Consider the following 10040-nt stretch of genomic DNA (forward strand, 5'->3'; position numbering starts at 1 on the left):
GGTGTACGGCCACAGGTGGGTACTGTATTCACCATCCAGTCACCTGGGTTACTATTGTGTGTGGCCAGTCTATGCAATGCTTGCCATGTATGTGTTCTATAGTTCATGACATGGACAGTGTCTGGGATGTTCATATGTTCCACATGAATGTACAGTGACATGTGGAACTGTACCTGGGGTGTCTGGCCCATGTTGTGTACACAGATTGTTGTCATCAGATGTGGAAGTCCTGGTCTCATGTGGCTGCCATGCCCTCTGTAGTCCACTGCAATCACAGCATGGTTACTATCTGTGGACAATATGCAGGGTACTACAAACATAGCAGTTGTTGCCTTGGCAAGTGTGTTTATGTATGAAACATGGTTTGAGAGTTTTCTCTGGGTAATACAAGGGTTGCTTACTTTGTTCGCCAAGCCTTGGTCTCACATGTAGGGGTATGGATTGGCACCCCACCTTCTCAGCTATTTGACATCTGTTATCATTGTAAGGTGGACATTGTGACATATAATAGGGCCATGATATAAGAAATTTGCAAACCCACTCCACAATGAGTCCAGTTGTTACACACTCACAGCCACCTACACACAGGATACAAATGACAGACATGCACACACACACATTTGCCATGCCTGGGATTAGAACTCTTACCTAACTAGTTTATCACACTACAGCATTATGCAGTTACAGGACGCGCCATGGAGATTACTGGAGTACTCCTCCCCGAAGGTGTATTTCACTGGGAATGACATCAGCAGGCTTGCCAAAGATGGTCAATGGAGGTTGTAGTGACTGTGAATGGATTCAAAAGCATTGCACCCTACACAGACAAAACACACACACAAACATCCACACTTGCCATGTCTGGGAATAAAGCCCCTACAAAACTACTATATCACACTACAGCATTATGTTGTTATAGGACGCGCCACGGAGATGACTGGAGTACTACTTCAACAAAGGTGTATTTCAAAGTGAATGACATCAGCAGGCTTGCCAAAGTAGGACATTTGAATTGTAGTGAGTATGACTAGCCTAAAAAGCATTGTGCCCTACACAGATTGACACACACACACACACACGCACACACACGCACACACACTCACACACAGACAAACACACTCACACAGTTGGTATGTCTGGGATTAAAATTCCTACCTAACTAGTTTATCACACTACATCATTATACAATTACAGGATGCTCCATAGAGATTACTGAGCTATTCTTTTCCCAAAGGTGTATTTTAAAGTGAATGACATCAGCAGGCTTGCCAAAGTAGTGCATTTGAATTGTAATGAGTGTGACTAGCCCAAAAAGCATCGCTCCCTACACAGGCAGAGACAAACACACACAAACACACACACACACACACACACACACACACACACACACACACACACACACACACACACACACACAGATGTCATGTCTAGGATTAGAACTACTACCTAATTTATCACACTACAGTATTACACAGTTATACGATGCCTCACAGAGATTACTGGGCTATTCCTTTCCCAAAGGTGTATTGCAAAGTGAATGACATCAACAGGCTTGCCAAAGTAGGGCATTTGAATTGTAGTGAGTGTGACTAGCCTAAAAAGCATTGTTCCCTGCACAGACACACACACACACACACACACACACACACACACACACACACACACACACACACACACACACACACACACACACATATATGCACATAGAATTGCCATGTCTGGGATTAGAACTCCTACCTAACTAGTTTATTACATTACAGCATTACACAGTTATAGGACACACCACAGAGATTACTGGGATATGTCTTCCCCAAAGGAGTATTTTACAGTGAGTAACATCAACAGGCTTGCCATAGTAGGGCTATGGGGAGGGCAGTGTGTGTGCATGGGCCATAACCCATTCATCTAGAGGTAGACACACCACAGTCAGGCATACACAGGTTCATAGTCCGCAGGTGCATGTATACAACTGCTAGATGACTACTGCCTTGTACAGTCATGTTGCACAGCTAGCACTACACCACAGACTCTTTAATGCTGAGGGATACCAGTGGTTAATTTCTACAGTAAGTGACATTTACACATCCTGTGGTTGTAGCCATTTGACTGTCTGCTGACTGGGACAGGCCTCATGATGGAAGGCTCTTTGTCACTGTCACGCTCTTCCACACATCTATGGTATGTGTACTTTTGGCATATTGTAGTGTGTTGTCCTTGGATATATGTGTGTATTCCTATCCAGTGTGTGTGCAAAGCATGACTGGCACATACTGAGGAGTGTATGCACTAACATCTGCAACTGTCAGATATGTATGGTCCACTGTTGTTGGCAGACATGGGCTTCATTTAAGTGTGTGAGCATGCCCAGTATGACCTTTCAGTATGTTGTTGTCTGACATTGCCTTCAATTCTCTAAGTGTGTGAGCATGCCCAGTATGCCCTTCTGTACTGAATGTGTGGATCCATTCAAGGTAGTTTGTACTCCAGTGCAGACCTTTGTGTTCTACATCTAGAGCTAGCAAGCAGATTCTGCAGGATATCTGTAGATCAGTTGGCAATATGGGGTCACACTGTGCAAGGGATAGTGGGTACTGTAGGTGATTGTGTCTGTGCTGCTTCTGTTACATGGTACTGGTGTTAGCAGAGATATTCAGACATGTGTACTGTTATACACTGTGATGTTTTATGTCTGGTTGCAGTGATGTCCTGGGGAACACAGGGTGACTGCATCTGTGTCCAGTATTGTGGTTAAATGTCTACATATTCATAGAATGTTATGCCATTCTGGAGATGGAGCTGCAGACACTTGCTGCTGGGTCTGTGTAACCAGTTCAGCACCTTGGTACAGTGATGGCAGAGGATCCCATACTTGTACATCCATCGATGTGACAGTATGTCCTTATCTTGCTGTGGCAATATGTCACAGCTGTACAGATTCACATAGGTTACCCAGATGCAGGGGTCATAAGTCAGGACATTACCCCTATTGTAGTGTATGGGCAGGTTTGTAGCCACCCATTTTTGTGTTTGCAGCCAGAGATAGTATGTGCACATGGCTGTGTTTCAGACTTTGCACATTCCATGCTGCCCATGCTCCCACCCCTTTCTATTATTCTATCCTCATTCATACATTATGCAAACATTCTCTGATACTTTCCCTGCAGTTATCACCTCATCACAGCTAGGTTTTGGTGTCGGTCCACAATTCATGCAGTGGGACATGGTGGACATGTTACTGTGGTTTGTCCACATGTCCTTGCATATGGGTTATGTGGAGTGTGTTATGTTGTTATATAGGTGTCCATGACATAACATACATTGGCAGTATGGATGAGATGCAGGCCTTTGGCAGACGCCTGTAGGCCATTTGGTGGTGATGCAGGCCAGCTGTAGCAGGCTGTTGCATTATGTCAGTCCTACAGTACCAGACTGCCATACAGTATATTCCCCTGGGGTGACAGGGTAGGTGTGCTAGGTGTTCATGCCAATACTGTCTATCAGTATTGATTAGGTGGTGTGGATGCTGGCAGGGTGCTGCTTACAGCTAGGGACACACCTGCATGGGACGACTGCACTGCATGCTGCATTCTTTCACTATTGCCATACACAGGTGGGGGTCAAATTGTACCCATTCCCGACAGCAGGGATAAAACATGAGAGGTACCTGTGGGTGGTGGTTGGGTGAGCTGGGACACTACTTGCATCTGACTCACAGATATGCATGGGGCATTCCAGTTATGCTGGCTTGTGCAGGGACATCAGCTGTTTCTCAATACATCAGTCCTATCACTTTTGTGATCTGCAAGTGTTCGGCCAGACAACATCGGTATTCCTTACTACAAGCCCAGATAATGTGATGCATACCTGTATGTACAATTCCAAGGATGTGTCCATTTTATGGCTACACATTATACACTGTATGTCTGAGGTACTTTTCCCTGTGTACTGCTTGTATATCTAGCCCAACAATCATGCCATGTCTATCTTTCAGATGGTGACACATATTACCACCATACATTTACAATGGCTTACTGCTAGAATGTGTTATACTGGGGAGCATTGTCTTTAGCACTGCAGTTGTGAGGACTTGGCCCTGTCATCGGCAGTAGTGGACAATGGCCACCAGGTCAAACCTCAACATGCATACATACTGACCACTCTCACACAATATGAAACACACACCAACCTAACACATGCATAGCTGCATATTGCACAGATGCTACAATCTATCCTGCTACCTTGGTCACCTCAGGTAATCTGTGCTCCACTGGTATTATACCTACACATACATGTTACTACATGTCTACATCGAATTGGAGGAGGAGCATACCTGACTGTTATTACATTTCTACATAGAATTGAGGGGGCACAGCTGACTGTTACGTGTCTACATTGGATTGGGGGGTGGGGCACACCAGACTGTTACTACATTTCTAAATAGTATTGGGGTGGGGAAACCTGACTGTTTCTATATTTCTACATAGCATTGCTTGGGGGGGCACACCTGACTGTTACACTGTGTCTACATTGGCTTGGGGGGGCACACCACACTGTTACTACATTTCTACATAGGACTGGGGATGGGGAAACCTGACTGCTTCTACATTTCTACATAGGATTGGAGGGCACACCTGACTGTTTCTACATTTTTACACAGGTTTGGGGGGGGCACACCTGACTGTTTCTACATTTCTACATAGGATTGGGGGGACACACCTGACACTTGTACACATTTGCTATCACTGTACTGTTATGTCAGGTACTCTCTTTCATTCTGTGTTGCAACCTATCATGCAGACTAGAGGCATATCAGTGTAGTTCAGGTCTTAGGTTTGATTGACGTACATATCAGTTTCTGCCTTCTTATCCTTTAGAACTAACATCCCACTGCCTGACCTGAGGAAGTCTGTCTGTGCAGCCCTGGGGAGGGGTTACCCATAGTCATCATTCAGAGGCCTTAGCACAGCCTTTGTTTGTGTTTGTCTACACCTGTCCTGCTGGCTGTGACTGTTGTTGGGTATGTAAACCTCCCTGACTGGCATGTGTGTATCATATGGACACACATGTAGGCCAGCACATTTCCTGCAGTGAGTTTTGTCAATATGTGTGGTACTGGATACTTTGATGACACCAGCATTTGTTAAAGATCACATGCTGCCACTATTGGTGTCTATTATCTGCTGGCATCCCATTCAGCCACCCGATTCCCTTGCATGCTCAAATCCATACCATAGATACAAGTAACAACACATACTACTCCATTCAGCAATTGGTAAGAACAGTGACTTACCTTGTGGGTGTGCCAGTATTGAGGATGGTTCTGGAGGGCTGCCTATGTCGGATGCGCATAGTACACTCCCTATACATGGTTGAGCACAAGTAGTGTCATGTTTGGCATCCCTTTTACTGCATGTGCAAGTCAGAGAGAGGTGTCATTCCCTGGGCCCCTCCTGTGTCAGTGTATGTGTTATGCGTTGCTTCTTTGCCAAGGCTAAGGCATACTGGGCATGCCTCCTTCTGCCTACTGGGGCGGGCTCAGGTTGTTCCTCCTCTGAGTCACTCTGGTGCTGTGCAGGCCTTGGCAATGGTGGGGGGCTGTGTGGCCCTGCCCTGTGCTGTTCCGGCTGCTGCTGTTTCTGCAGGATCATATTGTATAGCATGGTACATACGATGACAATTTGAGTACATGTAGCTGGGGAGTACTGTAAGGCTCCACCAGATGTGTCCAGACACTGGAACCGTGACTTGAGCATCCCAAACTCACGCACTATTATAATTCTAGTCTGTGCGTGTGACTCATTATGGAGTTCTTGTCCAGGTGTGTGTGTACATTTCTGATGGGTGTCATCAGCCACGTCTCCAGTTTGTAACCAGCATCCCCCACTAGGTGGATATAAGGGATGTCCCCTTTGGCAAATCTCTGGTACAGCTGCGTCAGATGCCAGATGTGGAAATCTTGACAGCTTCCAGGGCAGCCAGCACACACATTCATTATTATGCCCTCGGCATCGCACATGACCTGGCAGTTGATGGAGGGGAAGCCCTTGCCGTTGATATAGACCATACCCCGCTCACTGGGTGGTGGTCTGATGCATATGTGCGTGCAGTCTATAGCACCCACTACCTCAGGGTATTCTGCTATTTGGTGGAAGAGACACATATTGCTGGCCAATGCCTCACGGGTGTTGGAGAAGTATACGTTCTCACAGGCATGTGCTGACATGGCATCCAGGAACTGGTGGAGTACCCTGGATGCTGATGCCTGTGAGATCCCCATGATATCCTCAGTTGGCCTTTGGAAGGAACCTGTGGCTAGTAGTCTTAGGCCTACACATACCTTGGTATCCACTGGGATAGGTTCCCCTCTGTTAGTTCTGTGTATCAGGCATGGCCGGCACAGCTCAACAATTTGCTGTAGGAGGTCCCTGTCCACCCTATAGCACTCCACTATCTCCAGCTCATGTAGCCCCTGGTAGGTTACTATGGGTCTGTACACTCTTCTCCGTCTCCTCGCTGTGAGTTGGTCGACAGCTATCTCATCTTCACCACCCTCAGCCTCTTCCACATGTTGATGTATGATAGCTACTGCAACATCTATCATTTTTTTTGTTTTTATTTGTTAAAATTTCCCTGCTTGTATACACCGGTGGTGTAGAGTATGTGGGAAAAAATAGAGGGAAAGGTGTTTGCATAGTTTATAGTAGTGTTCTGTGCTGGGCTGGTCTGCTGCTTGTGTAATTGGCTGATTCTGATACATTTCACCGACCAGCAATGTTAGTTCTCTCTGATTACCTTCCTACTGCTGTTTCCCCTTTCCATTGCCTTCCTGTTCAAGCCTGGGGGCACACCGCGCAAACACAGTGCTCAAATGTGCACAGAGCTGCTATGTCCTGGTTTACTTTTTTTTTTCATTTAAAACACCCGCTTAGGCAATGTAAAGAGTGCTAGGAAGCCTCAGACACACACCCTTGCTTAGCTCTGCTAAGCTAAGGGCAGACCCGAGCCACAGGGCTCCAGTCCACTTACAGTATGCCTGACACACCCTCCTATGATGTCAGCTAACTCCTAAGCTTGCACCAAGCTATTCCTGTACTTACACTGTTGGGTGATGACTAACATTGAAGGGAAATCTAGGCTTCAGTGTCATTCCCCTCATTTGCATAGGATTGCCTGCTGATGCATGGTTACAGGTCCCACACTGAGCCTCCCCCCTTAGCAACTACTATTCACTGGCCATGTTGTCTTCTGCCTGCCATTGAGTATAATGACAAAATAGTGATTTTGGTTAGAATGCTTATTTCAGGGTTTTTTTTATTTTCACCTGATCCCGTTTGTGCGCCACTGCCCTACACTAAAAGTTATTACTTTTTTAACTGTTTTCCATGCCAATGGCCATATATTTGGCCAATGGCATGCTTTACACATTATATACACCCTTTATTTGGAGCTGTCATTGCTCCGTTTTGTAGTTTGCAGAAATGTACTCGGTTACTAACCGAGTACATTTCTTCAGATTACACTAGTCCTGCATGGCCAGACCTCATTTGCATGGTTTTCACCTGCAAATGGGACAATTTGCATACTGGAGCCATGTCCGTGCAAGACTAGTGCAGGAGCACTTGTGCATGTCCCTGCAGCTTATTCCAGGATCGCACGGTAGACATATTGCCTGCTGGAGCTCCTGCACTAGTCCTGCACACTGTGCAGGGCTTGCTGAATCTGGGGGATTGTTTTGAAAAATAATTTTTTACATTTCAATGGTAAATACTACTTACAGTGCACAGATGTGACAATGGGGTCAGCATGCGAGTGCCTCTTTAATAACATCCTAATGATACAGTGGGAGAAAATATTTAATACATTCTGAACACATTAAAATGTGTTAAACACCTGGTACCTGGATGACATCTTTATTGCTTGGGACAGCAGGGATGAAACAGACAAGAAACAGAAGACAGTGGGGTACATGGAATTCATCAAAAGTACCATTGAATTTTTAAAATTTACATACGACTATAACAATTCCAATATAGCATATTAGATATGTGGCTTATGAAGGATAAGACAGCAGGGAAATACAGTTCCATAATACATAGAAAGCCAACACATACTAATACCTACTTCCATTACACTGTTGCCACCCACAGACACAAAAGTGGGCAGTGGTAAAAGGACAATTAGTCCAAGCTGCCCAATATGGCTTCCATGTTTGAAGACTTTCTGGATGAGTATGTGAACATTAAAAGCATGTTCCTGACTAGAGAATAACCAAATGGGTTTATTGATAAATTGATGTATGAAGTCATGAATAAAAGACAGCAATTTCTATAGACCTATACTGCACACTGAAAACAGACCAAACATTCATGCCACAAGTATGAATGAAAACAGTCTTGAAACAAGCACTAGTAATAGGCTTCAAGAAACTGAAATAGCACTCACAGTATTCAGCAGTAATAACAACATTCACTGTTCATTTCATTCTACATACACATTCAGGAACTCATTTATCACCACTTTTAACACAGACAGTACTATGGTTAAGGACGTCATAGAAAAAAAATGGTCTGTTTTGGGAGATGACAAGTCCTTAAGAGAAAAAATAAGTACAAGGCAACAGACCACTTAAAGAAAAGGACTTAACTTAAAAAAAAAATTGTTAAATGTTCCGACATGGAGACTAAAAAGTTTATCATAACCACGAAAATGAACAAATATGACAGATGTTCTTATCGTGCACACATTTAAGTATGCAAAATTTAAAAAAAAATGACAACACTTTCAAAATAAGTGGATCATATAACTGAAATATCAGTGATGGTGTACAAGGCCTTATGCCAGGAGTGTCCTTGTTTCTACATTGGGAAGATGGAACATAGATTCAGGGATCATATTTATGAACACCAATAAGATATCAGAAATAGTAATGATAAAAATGCCTTAGCATAACATCTTAAGGAAGAACTCAGTCATAATTTTAAATTCTTGGTAATAGAACAAGTAGAGAAAAAATATGGGGAGGCCCTTGGCAATTGTTACTTGAAAAAAGAGAGTTATACTGGCAGCTAAACCTGAATACCATTATATGGCTGGGCCTTAATGAACAAACATCTATCAGTTGTCTATTAAAATAAAAAGCTTTAAAGTGGTAACTATAAAATTACAATAAATATTTGTAGTATGACATGCATTTTTTTCTGTAGAATGATTAAAAAAACTGTACATGAATTATACATATAAATGGGTACAAACAATATCATTCTTTTATATGTATCATAAACAATGTTTTTATACTTTTGTGCATTTTATTCAGAGTTTCAGCTGTGTATTTGTTACTCAAATGTATTGAAGTTTTATATGTATTTAGAATAAATAATAAATTCTGTCATGTCCCTTTAAATGTACTTTGAATGCACCACCAGTCACATCACAGTGAGTGATCATGTGATCTTAACCAGACCAGTGTGTGTGTGTGTGTGTGTGTGTGTGTGTGTGTGTGTGTGTGTGTGTGTGTGTGTGTGTGCGTGTGTGCATATATACCCTTTTTTCCAGGATTGTGAGATCTTGGAGTTAGAATATATAATTAGCAGATGGTGTGTAGGGGCATAGCTTTTTTTTTGTTTTATTTAGGATTTGCAAGTGACAAGAATTAATTCTCTGTGGATGCATAGCAGGCAGAGTGTCATAATGCACAATGTCAATCAATTTGAGTCGACATTATGCATGTCAACAATGGTAGTATTCTATGGATTTAAATTTTGGTGTATTTTTCTGTCACTTTAGGGAATGCATCTAGCTTAGGTTTTAAAGACAGATTATATGCATTGGCTCTAGGAAACTGGAACAGCTGTTACATTGTATTGCATAAGGAGGCCCAGGGGGACTTTTCTAAGCCTGGTCATGTTTTCCTGAAAGAATAATGAACTTCTGTATCCAAACTGGGCAATGAGGGCCAGACCTTTATAAGCTATAAGGGACATGGGTGCCAGACCATGTGTAAATTTCCTATTTCACATCCACTGGTCTAGGTTTCACTTAAA

The sequence above is a fragment of the Protopterus annectens genome, chromosome 3.part0 (assembly GCF_019279795.1).
Source record: "Protopterus annectens isolate FY-2018-M chromosome 3.part0, PAN1.0, whole genome shotgun sequence".
In the NCBI taxonomy this organism is placed as follows: Eukaryota; Metazoa; Chordata; order Ceratodontiformes; family Protopteridae; genus Protopterus; species Protopterus annectens.